A 19,913-nucleotide genomic window follows, 5' to 3' on the forward strand; every position below is an offset into this window, starting at 1 on the left:
CTGTGAATAGAGCAATTTGATCATGTTACATAACTAATATCTTTATTTTGTTCTTAGCGTAGGTCGAAACGTAATTCTGTGAATTTGTCGTACTTTAATTTAAGGAGATACACAACCTCAGATTTAGAGGGTTCAGACAGAAACACGTAATGTCATTTTGATTTGTCTCAAATATTACTCTGGGGTTTTTCCTTGGCTGAATAAAATCGTCTGACGGTAATCAAAACAAATGTACAAGTCAAGAATAGCAATGAAAAAATTGTTGATAAGATAGGACTCGTTATTAACCGAAGATATTTGCCAATTCATTGTGATCCGACATTTGAAACGTATCTCTACGGAGTAGAAATTCGTAGATCAACAAAGACTGTCTCAGGTCCCACACTTCTACACCGTCTAAGATACCGTTGGTTAGGTGTAAAAGACTGCCAAAAGTCCAAGTTTCTAATAACTTAAAATATAAAAACAAATGCAGACCATAGGGTGTCAATTGTAAGCGTTTAAAACAATACCAGAAGATAATTCTTACAGTCAACTGGCCCTTTAGTCTTGGAAATATTTATATAGTCGACGATCAGAACGATAAAGCAGATATGTAAAATTTATTAGAATACAGAAGAAAGGTCCACTCTAACCTTACTGGTGGATATAATATTTGATTCAAGCAATATATAGCAGGTATACAAAAACAAAGAATAAATGTTCCTACATTGTTATTAGGAAGTACAAATTTGCACGAATAAAACACATACTAATTGTTTTAACAAAGGTACTCATGTGTTTATCGATTTTTTGTATATATTTATTGGAAAACCCCATGGAACTCTCCGTGCACGACGAAATCAAGAGAATAATGATCTATTTCCAGATTTCCAAAATGAGTTACAAAATTGTTCAAAAATTAAAAACCTCTTAGATTTTTCGATGGGGTTTATCACATATACAACATGGAGAGAAATAGATGTAATGGTATATGTACATGTACATCTACACGTACATGTACATCTACACGTACATGTCTTCAGAATTGAGGTTCCTTATGAGATATTTGTTGAAGATAAAGCCAGTATAACAGAAGAAAAATAATTACGTGCGTTAGAGACTGATTACAACGATGAAAGGTGTGTTGTAAATCAAGTCTACGAATACCAAGTCAACTCTGCCTCCACAATTTGTCGGCGCAAGGAGACGGTACGCCAGACTGATTTTAGGCCATGGATGTATTTGTATGTATTACAACGAAATCTACATGTTTTACTAAGTTTAAATATGTCTGTATGGTGTATTTTTGTTACTGTGGGCGCGTAATAGTAATTACAAGGAAAATGCATATACAGTATATCATATGTATACTGTAACTTATAGATTGTTTCTATCTTCAAGAAGCGATGTACGTATAGTTTATAGATTGGCTTGTATACTGAACCATACTAAAAGAAAGTTGTTTATTGTATAATGTTGTATACTATAATTTGGTCAATAAACTAAACTAATTATAACTAATTCACTGTCCCCATAGTCTACCGCGAGCTTAAGCCAGCCCCTTCTTCAGATTATATCCTTTTTTCTAATATATATTGTGTTATTCACTCCACGTGACGTCACACGTAAACTTCTGCGCGTGAATTGATTTGGTATTAATAGACTAATAAATGTTATAAAGCATCCAGCACAACTAACTGTGATCCTGAGAGATCAATAATTTGTGGGCGAGTTTCTCTGTTATTTCTCTGTTATGTGTTTGTGTGCGTATGTGTGTGCGTGTGTACGTGTGATGTGTGTGCGTGCGTGCGTGCGTGTGTACGTGAGTGTGAGTATGTGTGTGTGTGTGTGTATGAATGAGAGGCAATTCCAAAACAAACATCCCTTCAAAGTATATTTGTATTCTTTGAATTCCTTTGGATGTCAAGAAACAGTTTGGTGTATTGGGCCCGTAACCAATGTGAGATCCCAACTTTCAAGTTCAGACATCTCAATAAACAGAACTAACCAATAAACAGAACTAGCTCGTGAAATGCTTTCGCCATTCTAAACCCCCCCAAAGAATTAGCAGAAGCGATCTCCCTCGTTAACTCCAATTTCTCCCACAACATTTTTACTCGATCACGCAAACTTAAAATCACTCGAGAATTCGACCATGCGCCGAGTTTTTAATGTAGTTCTACGAACCACACCCGCCCCCAGTAAAGCCCCGAGCTCAGGTACACAGCGATTTCGCCTTACTGTCCGAAGCCATTCATGCGGGATCAGGCTAATGAAGAAGGGAACTGCGGCCTTCGATGGTTTCAGAGAGAGGATTGGGAGCCTCGGGAAGGAGCCAAAAGTACTCGGCATTATCTACTGATTGAGAAAGATGCTGATCGGAAAGTGTTTACGTTGAGATATGATCAGATCAACGGGCGCTGCGGGTCCGCGCGCGCACACACACACATACACACACACATACACACACACACACACACACACACACACACACACACACACACACACACACACACACACACACACACACACACACACACACACACACACACACACACACACACAGTGTGTACGTAGTACCTAGTATATTTACTTAGTTTTATCAAGAACAAAAAAGCATGAAACTAACTAATAGTACAAAGACGAATGGAAATAGAAATTGCAGGCATATGTAATAAGAAATGAATGGCATTACAAAATAAAAAAAGACATTAGAAACCTTTTAGGCCCGCTAATATTATAGCTGAATTTAATTGAAGGCATGAGCAACATTTGAAAATATATAACTTCTAACGAGGTAGAACGCATTTGTGATAAACTCCCAAAGTTGGTAAGACACTAGGATCTGTTGGTTAGTATTTTGTAATTATACAGACAATAAGAAACAGAATAACGATTACGGTTGAAATTCTGTTGTACAGAATACAAATTAGTTTTCAGAGTGATTTTTTTTCTTTCTTTAATCTTTCTTTCCTGCATATGGCGTGAATACTCGTACTGTTAAGTGTAGGCTCGATCATAGCTGCTGCTGTAATCGTCGAACGGAAATTAGGTAATGACATTTACATTAAAAAAGGGTAAAAATTATAATCCAGAAAAGTATGTAATAATCCTAGTGCATGAGACGTTAATAAAAATCTGATAAACTATTCTAATGAACATCAAATATGAAAATGTCATGTATAGTATACTCAATACGGATTTACTTGCAAAAATCTTGTTCATATATATTGATTTTAATGGACGATCAGCTATTATTATTTTAATAATATCAGTATAGAGTTCATATTACTTCGCTTTTATGAAAATAGAATGACACGGTTTTCTGATCAAATTCATATCATAACAGAAGTAGAGCTCTTGTCACACATACGCAAAGCGAGTTCGTTTGGGCAGAAACGAATTAGGTTTCAATATTTTATTTTTTCAATCTCCAAATGTGAAATCACTTTTACTTCGCACATTGAGAAGCTGAATAACAAACTAAGAGAAATTAAATCTATACGAATATTATACACATCGCTGAGTTGTCCTTAGGGAAGTCTAGCGAAGTCGTCTAGCGAAGTCGTCTAGCGAAGTCGTCTACCAGTTTGAGGACAATCACGAATGTGTATGGGGAGCTCTAGAGGAGCGTTTTTCAAACTGTGGGTCCCGACCCTTCAGTGGGTCGCGTGAAAAATAAAATGGGTCGCGATGAAAAAGAAAGGAAATAAAAAATACGAGAGCAAGGCGGAGGAGGAGGAAGAGACGATGAAAAATGAACGTTTCCTGTAATATCTCTCTTATTTCTTTCTTTCCCTCTCCCTTTCTCCTTCTCTCTCTCTTTCTCTATACATACATAAATACACACACACACACACACACACACACACACACACACACACACATCTATATATATATATATATATATATATATATATATATATATATATATATATATATATACATATATATATATATATATTTACACATAAGGTTGTTACAATATTGGAACAACCTTATTTGATGAGTAACGATTGAATAGCTAGTTGTAGACAGTTCCGTATCAAACATCTTTTTTTCCTGTCTTTACTAATTTCATACGCTTACCTTTTATATTCCTGTCAGTCTTTACCAATTTTTTAGTGAACTCAGATTTACTCTCCGCACTTTTAGATATCGTGCTATATCTTGTTTATATATATATATATATATATATATATATATATATATATATATATATATATATGTATGTGTGTGTGTGTGTGTGTGTGTTTGTGTGTGTGTGTGTGTGTGTGTTTGTGTGTGTGTGTGTGTGTGTGTGTGTGTGTGCGTGTGTGCGTGTGTGTGTTTATATATAAACACACAATATATATATATATTATTATATATAACATATATGATATATAATATATATGTATGTGTATATATATATATATGTATATACACACACACATTATATGTATATATGTATATATATATTTATTTATATATATATATAGTATATATAATATATAAAATGCATATATCTTATTACACCTAAGTATTATGGGTCGCGATGTAAACTGTGGTTCTTGCTGTGGGTCGCAGTACAAAAAGTTTGAAAAACGTTGCTCTAGAGAATCTCAAGGGGCATTATGTTCTGAACGAAAAGATATGATAAGCAAATGACCCAGGACTCTATTCTGGATCACTGATATTCGTGGTGCAGATGACTGACCTACATCAAAACTTGAAACCTATTTTGCTGAAATTAATCAATGTTACTAAATTATTTAGAATAACTAATGACCCCATGAGTCTGGACAACGGTCGATGAAACATAGGCCCTGTTCACACTAGCTGGTTTGAACCACGGCGGTTCAATTACAATGTAAGTCAATGAAGGCCTTCAAACACAACCGAACAATTCATCCTAGACTGCGGTACTATGCGGCACTTTTTTTCTGCAAACATTTAAGAGTGATGAAAGGAAAGGAGCAAAGGCCCACTGAACACTGTTCCGCTAAGAACAGGAGCCGGAGTCGTGGACATATTGGAAAATGCTCGGGAGGAGGAGAGGTCCAGAGCTTCTTTGTGGAAAAAAAAAAGAAAGAGAAGAAGAAGAAGAAGAAGAAGAGGAAGAGGAAGAAGAAGAAGATGAAGAAGAAGAAGAAGAAGAAGAAGAAGAAGAAGAAGAAGAAGAAGAAGAAGAAGAAGAAGGGGAAGAAGAGTAAGAAGAGGAAGAAGAAGAAGAAGAAGAAGAAGAAGAAGAAGAAGAAGAAGAAGAAGAAGAAGAAGAAGAAGGGAATAAGCCTATTGGTGACTCATGCAAGTTATTTGCATAACAAAGTTGATAGCAAAGTTGGTCTTTGAATAGATATCATATAAATAGCTGAAGCTAAATAGTGTCTCCCACAAGGAAAGTAAAGAAAACAACAAAGGACGAAGAAAATCACAAGACTAAATGGAGGTAGACGGCTGGGGACAAAGACTTCTGAGATATCCGAAGAAAATCATTGAACTTATGCTATAAAGTACGCTGGTTAAGCAGGATAAAGACAGAAATGAAGGGGGATGCTAAAAACGCAGATGGAAAGGTGGTGGCACGGAAGAAATCAGAAGAAAAGGTTGGGTAACTGGCAGCCCGAACTGGTAGAAAAAAGAAAGAAAGAAAAAAAGTAGTGGACATCAGTCAGAAAAGCATTTCCTTTAAGTGACTACAGTGTACATTCAAGTACCCACAGCCAACGATGTTGTTAAAGAAGAGTCTTCCGTTAGTCCATTCATTCTTTCCTCACATAAGTTCCGTATTCTGTCCTACCTTTCTACAGTAAACCTCTGTCACTCGAACACGTTGACAGTAGAATATGGTACACAATTCATATTCTACCAGGTTCACATGCCTGGAGCACGTACATGGAAGCACATGAGCTTTCCGTGTATCTAAATGTCCCATTTAGCCACATTCGTATGAAGGACACGTTGTCAGCGCCACGGTCAACCTTGCGCAATCAACATTGTGGGCAGATTACGTTTCGTTCTCCGTTGTGGTGCGTTGGTTTTGGTCTCACTTCGCGATTCATGGACACTTGTTCGAATCTAACGGCTGCCGGTGACTGCAACTTGCCCTGCAAGTCCGAGTTTGATCTGTAAGGCCGGTGTCACACTGTCCGGCACCACCGTTGCGGCTTCTTGTTGGGTATAGCAAAGTCTCCTTTACGACCCGAAAGGTTGTGATAATATCTTAACCAGGGGTATGTTGTGGTCGTTATGTAAAGTTCTGGCTCTCGCCAGGTGATTTTATCAAGCCAATTGAACATGCCCACAATCCGGCAGCACCCGGCGCGGCCGCATAGTGTGACAGCGGCATAAGGGTGAACGTATGGGTTGAAGCCAATTGTCATCTGGCGGAAGAACTTTCCACCCAAGTTACGTAACACAGAACTCTCGATCATCTTGCAATAAGGCACAGAGTCTGAAAATGCCCTAAGGTGTCCATAAGCTAAAACAGATGCCGGTATCACCTGGAGGGGAAGAGGCAGAACTTCTTTGGTACCAGATTGTTTGTTCTACACTTATGAGTCGAAAATTTGTGATGATCTTTCCAACGGAGTAGCTCTATTCATTTATATGGTATTTGCGTGTCGCTGTTATGATGATGTATATACACAAGAAAATATGTTGAATGTAGAAAATGGATGTTAATCCCCACAATAAAACATCCAGTACATTTTACAGTAATAGTTTGGGTTCATATATGAATATCCTGAACTGAATCTAACAAACTCTGCATTGTTGCAATGTATTTCATGTGATGATGATGGTATGGTTTAACGTCACAAACTCCTTTGTATCGTGGAATTTAGTGAACCATGCCCTTGGTTCAACTTCGCCGGTGGCAGGGTTCGAACCGGCATCTGCAGGTGAGAGGACATAGGTTTAACTAAACTTCCTGAAGACATGAGTCTGAAATGGCCTCCAGTACTCTATCACTGCCTCATCCACTACTCTGACGAAGAGACAAAGTTGATATCACCTCAGAAGGTAAAAGGCAAGAACTGGTTTACCAATAGAGTGATTAACGAGTGGAATAGACTTCGTAGCCACGTAGTGAACGATGAAACTATTAGTTGTTAAAGAAAGTTAGATAGCTTTATGGATAGGGATGATGGGTGGTCATGGACATGGAACTCCCTAGTGTAGGTCTTATGGCATCTTGTAGTCTCCTCCATTCTTATGTCCTTATGAATCTGGAGGCTCCTCAGGGTTGGCGAAGATAGACAACATTTGCGGCTTTTGGATACAGACAAGGATTTTCCAGAGGCAGAGATTCCATAGATGAGGCACCATGGAAGTGCTGAACTATCCTCACCACTAGGTAAAAAAAAAAAAAAAAAAAAAAAAAAAAAAATATCCATGAGAACATCTTAGGAAAATAATCCATTTCTTTCCGGTCCCAAGAGGAGGCAATAAAACAATCTGTCAGGTAAGAACCCGGCTACATATCCCGAGTATGTGGAAGGGAATATATATTCAGCAAGAAAGCTACAAAATATTCCAGAAGACAAAACACAAGAGAGTCTCTGATAGTGCCGTGAACTTCGAGCCGATGCAGGGATCAGAAGTGCAGCAACTAAAGGTGTTATCATACTGGACTATTTTTTCTCCGACTTTTAGGGTAGATTTTCAGCTCGCAGCTTTCGGGAAAGAACCTGATACGTTGAAGGAATATAAGTTTCCTCCAGCATATCAAATGACATTCTACGAATATGTGTTTTTGTTGATGTCACGACCCACCTATGAGCCAGGCTAGTCGCAAAAAAAGAAAGAAAAAAAAAAAGTTAAGGCCGTGCACAGTTCGGACGAATAGCAGTGTTCAGGCAGGATAATTAAACTCTTCGTTAAGATTAGATATTATTTCACGAAAAAAATAACACATACAACATAAATGGGCATATAATTATGATAATAAATCAATACAACATATGACATAGAATATGCACATCAAATTATTTACCAAGTAGAGTAGCTGGGTGTGCTCTTGTATGTAGCACGTAAGAACAGGTGGTTAAAACGAAGTCTTGATTATGGTGTAGACGAGTCTTGATTCTGGTTGCTGAGGTCGCACCAACGGTCTCGGGGGACAAATAGGTAGTTTGAGGTGAAGATTATGTACGATAACTTCTGGTAGGGGAAGCTTCTGGTAGTTCTTCTGGTAGGTGAAGCTTCTGGTAGTCGGGAACACGTAAGATATTGGATGATGTCTCGTAACTGAGAAAATAATAGAGAGTGACGAGTCGCACGTAGTCCAGCAGCAGTCTGGAGATGTTAGAAACAACTCAGGAAAACACGAAGGCTGTGCACTTTGCGTGGAAATGGGCAATAGTTGTGGTCCAAAAGACTTGTTTAGTGGAGTTCTCGCCATCGACGAATGTAGAATAATTTCTACGAAGATTCAAATGGGCCCTGGGTGTCTGCTTCTTTTCTTGTCTTCTTTGTTCTTTTCGCGTTCTGGATCTCTGCTTCTCTTCTCGATGTCTGTCTCTGGTCTCTTGGAAATGGGAGCCGACATTTCCGGGGATGGTAAACCTCAAGTAAAGATGTAGTTAAAAGATCTTCAGCCAATGGGAAAGTAGAGTGAGGTTTCCCGCTAAATTGTGTTACGTTTCTGAGATTGGCGTCATCTGGTAATACGTAATGAGGCGTGCTCGAACAGACGGTTATTGCGCAAAGTTTAATATTTCAAGAAATACACAATAATATTATGAAAATCTGTTGCAAGATGATTGAAGGGAAAATTCAATCCTTTAGATGTCTAGCGTGCACACGCATGCATTTGGTGTGTAATGGAACATCCGACGTCTTCAGACAACTCCCAAGGGACCCACCATTGTTGTCGGACCTGACAGTGGTTATAGGGGTCAAGCGGTTCTGACTTCACCCGGACATCTGGGCCGAGCGGCCAAACATCTGCATCCAACATTGCCAAACTCCGAGATCAGCATTCGTCAAAATTATTTCTTTATGCCCCTTTGTAAATATGGACTCATGAACAAATGCTTAGTGTCCATACTCAGTCTATGCATTGTACATTGTAGAAATAAAAGTGTACATTGTGCCTGTAAATAGAATTTGGCAACCCCCCGAGTTCTGCTCAGGGTTGTTCCGAGAATGTAGAGCACGCAAGACGAAGGCATTAAAGTCAACGAACCATCACCTCATTTGTCTCACCAAGCTCAATGTAGATCACAAACAACAAATCTACAAAACAATATAGATTTATAACATGTATTCACGCAAGGCGTGCCTTAAAATTACATACAGGAGAATTTATTCACACAAGGGCGTGACACATCAGAACCACGGGATTCTATTGTATGCATGTATTGGTTAGAAATTAAACTACGTGTAGAATTAGATAAATGCGTAGTTTCTGTGTACGTGTGTGCGTGCGTGCGTGCTTTAGCGTGAGTTCCAGAGTTCTAGAAGTCGTTGTACCTGTTAATTATTTGTCATATAAATTGTAATGCGAAAGTTGAGTGAATGGGATATAGATCTTTATTACTATCAAATTTGAAGTTGTCATGTAACTGAAAGTGTGTAAATGTAAAATTCTGTATGCAAATGATTAATTGAAATAATTAGATAAATAAAAGTTAGCAACTGTTTTGGATAGGATCCCGAGTGCTTTGTCACGCAGCACTAATCAGATCATTGTGCGAGGTCGTCCTGTACGCATCAGTGCATTTCCGTGACTGTGGTGAAGAGTGGAAAGACGAAGTGTACCTTACTCGTACAATATATTAACTTTTGACGTGCAGCGTTTTACTTCACCTTATTGTTAACCGAAAAACAATAAATGGTGGCGCGGTGTCGAAAGTTAAGTGCTCCCCAACCGGCCTACCCACAGCGTCTACGCCATTAGTGCATCGGCAGTGTACAAGTCTCTCTCTGCATTGTTTACAACAGAGTGAAGATCTGTGTGACCCTTTCCAGTCTGCGCTCCTTGTGTGATCCCATATTGCATTTTCAAGCAATTCTCTGCCCTGCAAGCGGCATTCCACCATACACAAGCGCCAGTGCTATAAGGTCACCTCACCACGCTACCTCCAACCACGTTCGTCGCTACCCAAGCCATCGTTCGCATTTCCCGTCTTTCACTCTCACCGTCACCCTTCAGCTCGCACCCCCTACCCAGCTGTCAATCATTCTACGAGTCAGCTCACCAACTACCTTCGGCATACGCGTGACTCCAATTCCTGCAAACGCGTACTTCCAGCATCATCTTCTTCCTCAAGTGGATTACGCAGTTCCAGTCTCTGCTCCACTTCTCCACTTCCAAAGTGGAATCCAGAAACCACGACCGTTTTGAAGTCTCCGCTCCAGCTTCAACTACTTCCACAAACGTCCGGTACTGTGCTTTGCAAAAACGAGGTCACCAGCCCAGCTCACGGCCTAGCTCCATGCGTGACGTCACCGTCCGCGCAAGGCACCACTCCACCTCCATCCGCTCTCCGTTCCTCACAGCGAGACCCAACGGACTCGCCTCCACTGCGACACCAACCACCTCCGCCGTCTTTGCTGAGCGCTCTACCCTCCACATCACCCACCCGACGTCGTCTCCGTTACACGACGATTCCAGTTGGTTTACTGAGCCCCTCCTCCATAAGTGACATTCTTACAGTTTCTAAAGCAGTTCTTTATACTCGTAAAATCAGTGTTGTGTTATAACTTAGCATTGCCATACAAACAATAGTGTTACTTTTTGTTTTCTTTATATCATTACCATTATTACTTGTATTATTTTGTGTATGTATATATTAATGTTAAATACCTTCATAATTCCTTATAACTCCAATAGATTTCTGTGTACCCTTACTAAAATCTTCCACTGTTTGCAGCAAGTTCCACTGCTCTTCCATTTCACCTGTGTGTTTCTCCATCCCTCTGTGTCTTCTCTCTACATCTCAAGACGTCTTCTTCTAGTATTTCTAAGGTAAGTGGAAAACCATTTTGGCAGTCAGTACATCCTTTATGACAGACCTTCCTTGTAATATTTTTCGTAGCCCCTCCCTCCAGAGTCTACCTTCATCCACAGACTCAACACCTTCACCTCATCCCTCCCCAAAATTCTCATCGCTACTCAGTGTGTCACTAAACGACCTTCCACCCCTACCTTTTTCTCCGTTCTCATCCCCAAGTTTAAGCCCTACCAACATGGCTTCTTCCTCAACCCAACAACCCCGTCAACTCATGACTATTGTACACGACACGGTAGACGTACCCAAATTCACAGGTTCCAATATTCCCTTCCATTCATTCCTTAACAATGTCGAAGCAGCTATTAATCGTAGAAATTGCACTACTGATGATGAAAAACTCAGTGTCCTACGCAGCTTTGTTGATCAGAACTCCGTAGCTGGAGACATCCTGCAAACAGATGCATTTCAAGAATGCAACACATATTCTACTTTTGTTGACTTAATTAAGACTCAATTTGGCCAACACACTACCCTTGGTGTTCTCACTCCCCTATATGACCTTGCCTTACAAATAAACTCTCCTCCTTATGTCAGAAAAGAAAAGGCTGCAAGACTTGCTTCAGACATAAAGGCTCGTCTAAAATCCACTCTAGCATCTTCCAACTGGGTTGATGCCGATGGAAAAATCTCCCTTAACCAGGTTGCATCCCTCTTTGCGTACTTTCGCTTTCTTTCTCTTCTCCATCCAGACACCTTAAACAAAACCAAATCCATACAGTTCACTCCAAATATGACCATCTCAACTTTGTCTCATCAGATCCAAGAGTCACCAAAGACACTGACAGACATTGATGCCCAGCCAGCCCCAATCCCCAAACCTACCTTAGCAGTTGCACATGTGTCCCGATCTGCCTCTCGGCAAAGATCCACTTTCCGTCCCAGATCCATTTCTCGACCTAGACAAAGATCCTTCTCACGTTCAACGGTTATTTGTTACTATTGCAAAACCCCAGGCCACTATGCTAACAGATGTGCTATTCGTCTCTCCACTCCTCCCGATAAAGATTGCCCTGTCCACGGTAAATGCTTCCATACGGCTGCAGAATGTCGTGTTTTGAACTCCAACCCCTCTCAACAGACTTTCTCTTCCCGTCGAAGTTCTCCTTCTTCTTCTCCTATATGACTATCTCCCTCTCCTTCTCTCAGCACAACCCCTCCTAGCATGCCTATCCCATCCCCACCACCCACCCTTCCCATTTGTACTCTTTCTAACTCTAACACATGGTCCAATGCTATTTCCATTCCTGCTATGGTTCATACCTTTCCTATATCTCTCTTCATAGATACTGGTTCTCCTGTAAATATCATAACTTCTTCCACCTTCCACAAACTCCGCCTATCCTATAAGCATGTTACAATCTTGGAACCTTCTGATATCCAACTTACTAACGTAGATGGTGTTCCATTTCCAGTTTTAGGTAAGATCCATCTTCCAATAATTCTTCATCCTAACAGTCACGAGATTCATATCCCTCTATATGTGGCTGATGTACAGTTTCCTGCAGATGTCCTTCTGGGACTAGCCACTATGCAGCAATATGGAATTAGCGTCTTTCCCCAACGCCATGGCATTGCTTACGGTCGTCATTTTATACCAGCCCTACCCTTGGCGACTACTTCTCACCCACCTTCTGCAAATCCCCCCTCCCACAGCATGCCAACTGTGTCAGTGCCCACTATTGTTGCTCCTCCTACCCCCTCTACCCAGATTCAGATAACTCAAACTGAGAGTACTTCCTCCCCTTCTCCTCTAGCTCCCACGTCCCAGGATACTGTAAAATCATCATCTGAACCTTCTCTTCAGAATTCACTTCCTCCTACTAGTGAACAGACCTTGCACAAAGTTCCCACCCGTACAAAGCGTTTGCGTTCTTCTCGCATGCCTAAATCAAGGAAAAGGAATACCAAATGTTCTCCCCCTTCTACAGAATTCTCTCCAACAGAAAGCCAGATTTCTCCTTCCTTGGATGAATTAGTAATTACCTCCTCCCCTGTCTCTGATGTGCTTTCCACAATGTGTCGCACTACTCATGCAGTGTTAACAAGACCTGTGACTCTTCCACCACATGAGTATTTCAAAGTGCAGCTTCGCATTTTCCAAGCTCCGGAATGTGATGTTCTCTGTATGCCAGAATCCACACGTGTCAAAGGCATATCACTAATGTCAGCCTTATGCACTACCTCCAAGAAAGGTCATACATCTTTTCTTGTTGCCAATGATACTCATGCTCCCCTCCACCTCAAACTTGGTACTAACTTATGTGATTTTCTTGTGTATCCTTCAAGAGTAAAAGTCATAGATGACCAAAATTCTTCCTTGCCAGTTTGTACCATTAACTCCGATGTGCATCAAGCACACGTTCCTATTGACGCATCTCACTTCAAAACCCTTGACTTCCCCGATGCTCAACAGGAATTAACTTCTTTATGCAATGCCTTTCGCCATGTCATTGCCTTGCCAGGTGAATCCCTAGGTTCTACAGACCTCATTCACCACCACATTCCCCTTCGTGATGGCTCTAAACCTTGCTATATTCCGGCTTATAGACTCCCGCACAGTAAGCGCAAGATTGTAGACAAGCTCATTGCAGACATGCTTGCCCAAGATATCATTGAACCTTCTATTTCTGAGTGGAATTTTCCCCTATTTGTTGTTCCCAAACCAGATGGTACATTTCGACCTGTTGTTGATTTTAGAGAGCTTAACAAAATCACTGTCCCCGAAAGAACGCCCATTCCCGTTCTCCAGGAAATCCTACATTCTGTTGGTCAGAATAATACTGTCTTTTCAACTTTAGACCTAATGTCAGGATATTTTCAAATTCCTCTTGCTCCGGAAAGCAGACCTCTAACAGCCTTCTCTACCCCTTCTGGTCATTTCCAATTCAAACGTTTGGCTATGGGTCTCACTTCTGCTCCTTCTGTCTTCACACGACTTATGCATACCGTACTTCATGGCTTAATTGGTGAAAATGTTTTCATGTATTTGGATGACATCATAATAGCTTCCAAATCTGTACCCGACCACATTCACACCCTTCAACAAGTCTTTTCTCGTCTTGCAGATGCCAACCTTAAACTTAAACTCAGCAAATGCTCCTTTCTTAAGAAAGAAATTCGTTTTCTTGGACATGTACTAACTTCTGATGGCATTCTTACGGTTCCTGATAAAGTCAAAGCTGTTGCTGACTTCCCTCGTCCAACGAACCTTGAGCACCTTCGCTCCTTCCTTGGTCTTTCAGGTTATTACCGTAGGTACATCCGCAATTATTCAAAAATTGCAGCCCCTCTTACTTCCCTACTAAAGAAAGATGTACCCTTCCACTGGTCGTCTGCCCAGGAACAAGCCTTTGCAGACTTAAAGAATGCCCTTACCACTGCTCCTGTCTTAGCCTTTCCTAACTATGACTTACCCTTTATTCTCTACACCGATGCCTCATTCCAAGGTCTTGGTGCTGTCCTCATGCAAGAACAAGACACACACCTTCGCCCTATTGCCTTTACCAGCAGACTCCTTAACAAAGCTGAACGGAACTATTCTGTCACAGAAATTGAAGCTCTTGCTGTAATATATGCACTTAGACATTTTAAGGAAATCATTCTAGGCTATCCTGTCACAGTCCATACAGACCACCAGGCACTTCTTCAACTTTTCAGAGGCAAGAACTTGTCCGGGAAACTTGCTCGCTGGTTCTTGACTATTCAAGAATTCAGTCCCACCTTCTCATTTGTGCGCGGATCAGCAAACCATGTTGCAGACGCACTTTCTAGAAATGTTGCTGCTATCAATACCCTCCCGCAGCCAGTAACTCTTACTCATGCGCGTATACAAGCAGCTCAAAGATCCGACCCAATGTGGAAACGTGTGATATTCTCTCTCGAGTCAGGAGATACATCTGATCTTACAGACTTACCTACCTCCTTGGAACACTTCAGACTTGTCAATGACGTTCTTTATCACGAAACCACACTTTCCAACAAGCATGAACCAAACAGACTTGTACAACAACTCGTAGTTCCTTCTGACTTAGTACCTGAAGTTCTGTTCCTTTTACATGATTCTCCACTTGCTGCACATCCAGGAAAAGACAAATGTGTTACACAGGCCAGACTTCAGTACTTTTGGCTTACGATGAGAAAGGATATTCATAACCACATTGACGCCTGTCATTCATGTGCTAGCCATAAAGGTCATATTCAAAGTAAAGTTCCAATATTGACATACCCAATCCCTAGCAAACCCTTTGATATGGTTGCAATTGACCTTCTCAAATTACCACTCACTTCTAGTGGAAACCAGTACCTGTTTGTGTGTATGGATCATTTTTCCAGATTTTGCATACTTGCACCTATCCCAGACAAGACTGCGACAACAATTGCAAAGACATTCATTGACAAAGTTATTTGCCCCTTCACTACTCCCAAAGTTCTTCTCTCTGACAATGGCACGGAATTCAACAATGAGATTCTTTCCAATATTTGCAAGTCCTTTCAAATCACAAAATGTAATATTGTTGCATACCACCCCAGTTCAAATGGCCTTGTTGAACGGCAAAACAGAAAGATTCTCAATGTTCTCCGACACCTCGCTTCTGATCTCCATCTCTCCTGGGATCACCATGTCCCTATGATTCAGTCTTGCCTTAACAGTGCCATCAATAGGTCCATATCAGAGTCGCCTCACTTTGTCATCTTTGGTTCCGACAAGCGACTCCCATATGACCTTCTTGCTTCAGAAATAGGTCCCATTTACAACCTTGATGATTTTGTAAAGGTTTCACTTTCAAATTTCAGCTCTCTCTTCAAGAGAATTACTCAGTCTCTTTCTCTCGCTAAAGACGAGATGGCCCGTCTTCACAATAAAAATGCTAGAGAATCTAACATTACAGTAGGTGACATTGTATATGCCCAGAACCATTCTCCATCTTCCAAGCTTTCACCAAAATTTCTTGGTCCTTTCCGTGTCCTCGCACTAGAACCTACAAACAAAGTCAAACTAAAACACTTGCATTCCGACACAGAATCCATCATGCACCTGGACACCCTTAAGCTTTTCTCTCGAGGTGTAGACTGTGACAATGACACTCCGACTCCCGCAGAACCCCTTCCTCCCTCCCCTCACATTTCAACATCCCCTGTCTCCCACCCATATAATCTTCGCAACCGTCATACTTCTTGAACCTTCAATCCCTATAGCTGCCAAAAATGTTCTCCACTACCTTCCTTTATTAAATTAATGTTCCATGTATGTTCTCCATGTATATATATATAATGTTCATATGCCAGCATGTACTAATTGCATTTATATCTTTTGTACGTTACATTGTAAGTCGCTGGGGCCAGCTCCTTTCACGTGGCCGAGCGTTTATTGTATGCATGTATTGGTTAGAAATTAAACTACGTGTAGAATTAGATAAATGCGTAGTTTCTGTGTACGTGTGTGCGTGCGTGCGTGCTTTAGCGTGAGTTCCAGAGTTCTAGAAGTCGTTGTACCTGTTAATTATTTGTCATATAAATTGTAATGCGAAAGTTGAGTGAATGGGATATAGATCTTTATTACTATCAAATTTGAAGTTGTCATGTAACTGAAAGTGTGTAAATGTAAAATTCTGTATGCAAATGATTAATTGAAATAATTAGATAAATAAAAGTTAGCAACTGTTTTGGATAGGATCCCGAGTGCTTTGTCACGCAGCACTAATCAGATCATTGTGCGAGGTCGTCCTGTACGCATCAGTGCATTTCCGTGACTGTGGTGAAGAGTGGAAAGACGAAGTGTACCTTACTCGTACAATATATTAACTTTTGACGTGCAGCGTTTTACTTCACCTTATTGTTAACCGAAAAACAATAATCTATTCATGCTAAGGGCGTGACAGTTGAGAAAACAAAATAGTTTGCCATAGTGGTTTTACGGCGGAAAAAGTGGCGGAGGGGCAGTACCGCCGATTAATCGGAGATAGGAGGAAAAATAGGCCAGTATGATAACCCCTATAAATGGACAACAGATTACTGGTCATAGTCAGCAGAGACCTTGTTTCTGCTGAAGGCAGACATGTTACAAGGCATACATAAGGAAGACGCCACTAATCAGCTGTGGAGCCAGAAAAGAATAGGACGCTGAACAAGCTACCTACAGTGTCTTCAGAGACTCTCCATGCCAAAACGTAATGTTACCAGTCCAGGGATCTTCACGATCCTTGCCTGTGACAATATTGACTGCCTAGAGGAAACTGCGACAAACGGAATCACCATCCGGGCTGAGACTGCTGTCAGGAGAGAGAGAGAGAGAGAGAGAGAGAGAGAGAGAGAGAGAGAGAGAGAGAGAGAGAGAGAGAGAGAGAGAGAGAGAGAGAGAGAGAGAAAAAGGAGGATCATGAACTCGTCACCATTGATACCACCAACGTACAACGAAAAGGAAGACCACCAAACAAGAGTGCGGATGTTTATACTACCGTAGGAACTCAGTCTGCCAAGGAGAAAACATGGGTGAGGGAAGGCCACGGATGGGACTGACCACTCAGTGGACAAGAATGCCCCAGTCCCAGACATCGTCTTGAATTGTTATCATGTAAATATTCCTGAGTGCAAGTTACCCGCCTACACCTGCCTCCTACACGGATTCACTTTTACAAACATGCGCAGACTTCAAAGATGAAAAAAAAAAAAAAAAAAAAAAAGGGATCTGTCAGTTGACCTTGACTCGGATGATGAAGATATAAAGTGCGAAGACTAAGGGCTCTCTGTCTCAGCTGATGAATGGAAATACTATCTCTAGTTGGTTTATTACACTCATGCCTTGTCAAACCCTTTGAACTCTTCTAAGATATTTTGTTAATAACAAAGTTTTATTTCGGATCTTCGAATTGCCTTAGCTGATAAACTCGAACTATGTTGTCCACCAGCAAAAAATGTGAACTCAGGGATAGGTACATTTAAGGGGATTGGATCCCTTTTAATAGGGTTCGATCCTTTGAAAAGTGGTTAATCTTTCTTAAGGGGATTATGTAATCTTTAAGGGACAGAGACCCTTTCTAAAAAGTTTGGATCCCTTTTAAGGATTCCCCTTTAAGTAGGATACATATCCCTTTCAAAGTACCCCTTTAAAAAGATCCATGCCCCTTAATAGGTGATAAACACCTATAAGCTATCCTTCAGCAAAGTTAATCATATAAGAATATGTCCACAGGTATGGACTATTTAAATAATACACATTAGATTATGCCCGCCCACGTAGTGTTGAAAAATTAATCTTTAGATTGTGGCCCATTGGCTAAAGTTTTCACTTCTATCCCTTGTACGAGCATTCTGTAACTTGCACCACTACACGTTTACCAATTAGTTTTACTTTCAAGTTTCACTTTTATATAAACTTTCTCAATGTTTTATAAGTATTTTACCATACTCCTTTTCGTGGGTATACCCATCTGTCTACTGTATATACTAACGGTTTCTTTCCCCCTCATTATAGAGGTAGCCAAGTCAAAAGGATGCATCCATTCCCACCCATTCCATTTCTATTCACCACACTTGTTTCGTTATTATCTTAACTCCTCGTGAATGTTAGGCATAGTTACTCAAATCAAGTGACGGCACCTGACCTGAATTATATTGGTATTTTTTCTGATATAATTATACAATGTTATCCTCCTCGTCCTCATTGTTTCGTTATTATCTTAACTCCTCGTGAATGTTAGGTATATTTACTCAAATCAAGTGACGGCACCTGACCTGAATTATAATGGTATTTTTTTTCTGATATAATTATATAATGTTATCCTCCTCGTCCTCATTGTTTCGTTATTATCTTAACTCCTCGTGAATGTTAGGTATATTTACTCAAATCAAGTGACGGCACCTGACCTGAATTATAATGGTATTTTTTTTCTGATATAATTATATAATGTTATTTCTCCTCGTCCTCATGTTGATCAAATGGATTATTTTTGCCGCGTCTATCTTCTTCCCATCTCGGCCCCGGCTCTCGTGGACGTCGAGCTTCTCGATAGGAAAGTCGAGTCAGTTTCAAGTTTGCTTTCCGAGTGCTTTTCATGAATCAGTTTATTTTGTTTTGTTTTTCTGTCTCTTCTACCTCTTTTTACTTTGCAACGGTTTATTCTAACACCGATATTGTTGGTACATTGTTGGCAGACATACATACATACACACATAATGCACACAAACACACACACGCATGCGCGCACGCACGCACACACACACACACACACACACACACACACACACACACACACACACACACACACACACATATATCTATATATATTATGTACATGTGTGTGTGTGTGTGTGTGTGTGTGTGTGTGTGTGTGTGTGTGTGTGTGTGTGCGTGTGTGTGTGTGTGTGTCCCTTGTCCATAGATTGGTCATATATGAGCTCTGAGCTCTCTTCCGGGAGGGAAATAGCTTTCGATCACGAGTCCAACTGATACAAGACACACTCACACAACTCGTGGCGCAGTTGGTAGAGTTCCCGGCTGCCACTACGGAGGTCCGGGTTCGAATCCCGTCCAGGGCTGAAATAATTTCAGTACCGCTGCGTTACGGGTTGTTACTCCATCTCTCGTGGGCAGGGAGTTGGGTGTGTGTGTGCGTGTAAGGTCAGAGCATTACCCATAGATCGGTCAAATACGAACTCTGAGCTCTCTTTCGGGAGGGAAATAGCTGTCGATCATGAGTCCAGCACTTGATCCAAAGACCATGGTGAAGACCATGGTGAATCACACACGCACGCACACACACCGCACACACACATGCACCGACTAGACCTTATGATTTATTTATGCAAGTTTGTCATAAACTAAAAAAAAAAATCCAAGTAAAAGTTGTTACATTAATTAACAAAGGAGATAAAACTAAATATCACGTCCACACGTTTTCTCCTTTCAATCGCCTTGTCTTTCCATAACAA

General features: G+C 40.7%; 1 protein-coding gene across 1 annotated transcript in view; it reads right to left on the bottom strand.

The window, feature by feature from the left end:
• LOC143034926 (dystrophin-like) overlaps window positions 1-19,913 on the bottom strand; it is a gene marked incomplete at its 3' end in the record, with an annotated part of 191,140 nt that overhangs the window by 119,697 nt on the left and 51,530 nt on the right.

The sequence above is a fragment of the Oratosquilla oratoria genome, chromosome 18 (assembly GCF_046742065.1).
Source record: "Oratosquilla oratoria isolate Oo_2021 chromosome 18, ASM4674206v1, whole genome shotgun sequence".
In the NCBI taxonomy this organism is placed as follows: domain Eukaryota; kingdom Metazoa; phylum Arthropoda; class Malacostraca; order Stomatopoda; family Squillidae; genus Oratosquilla; species Oratosquilla oratoria.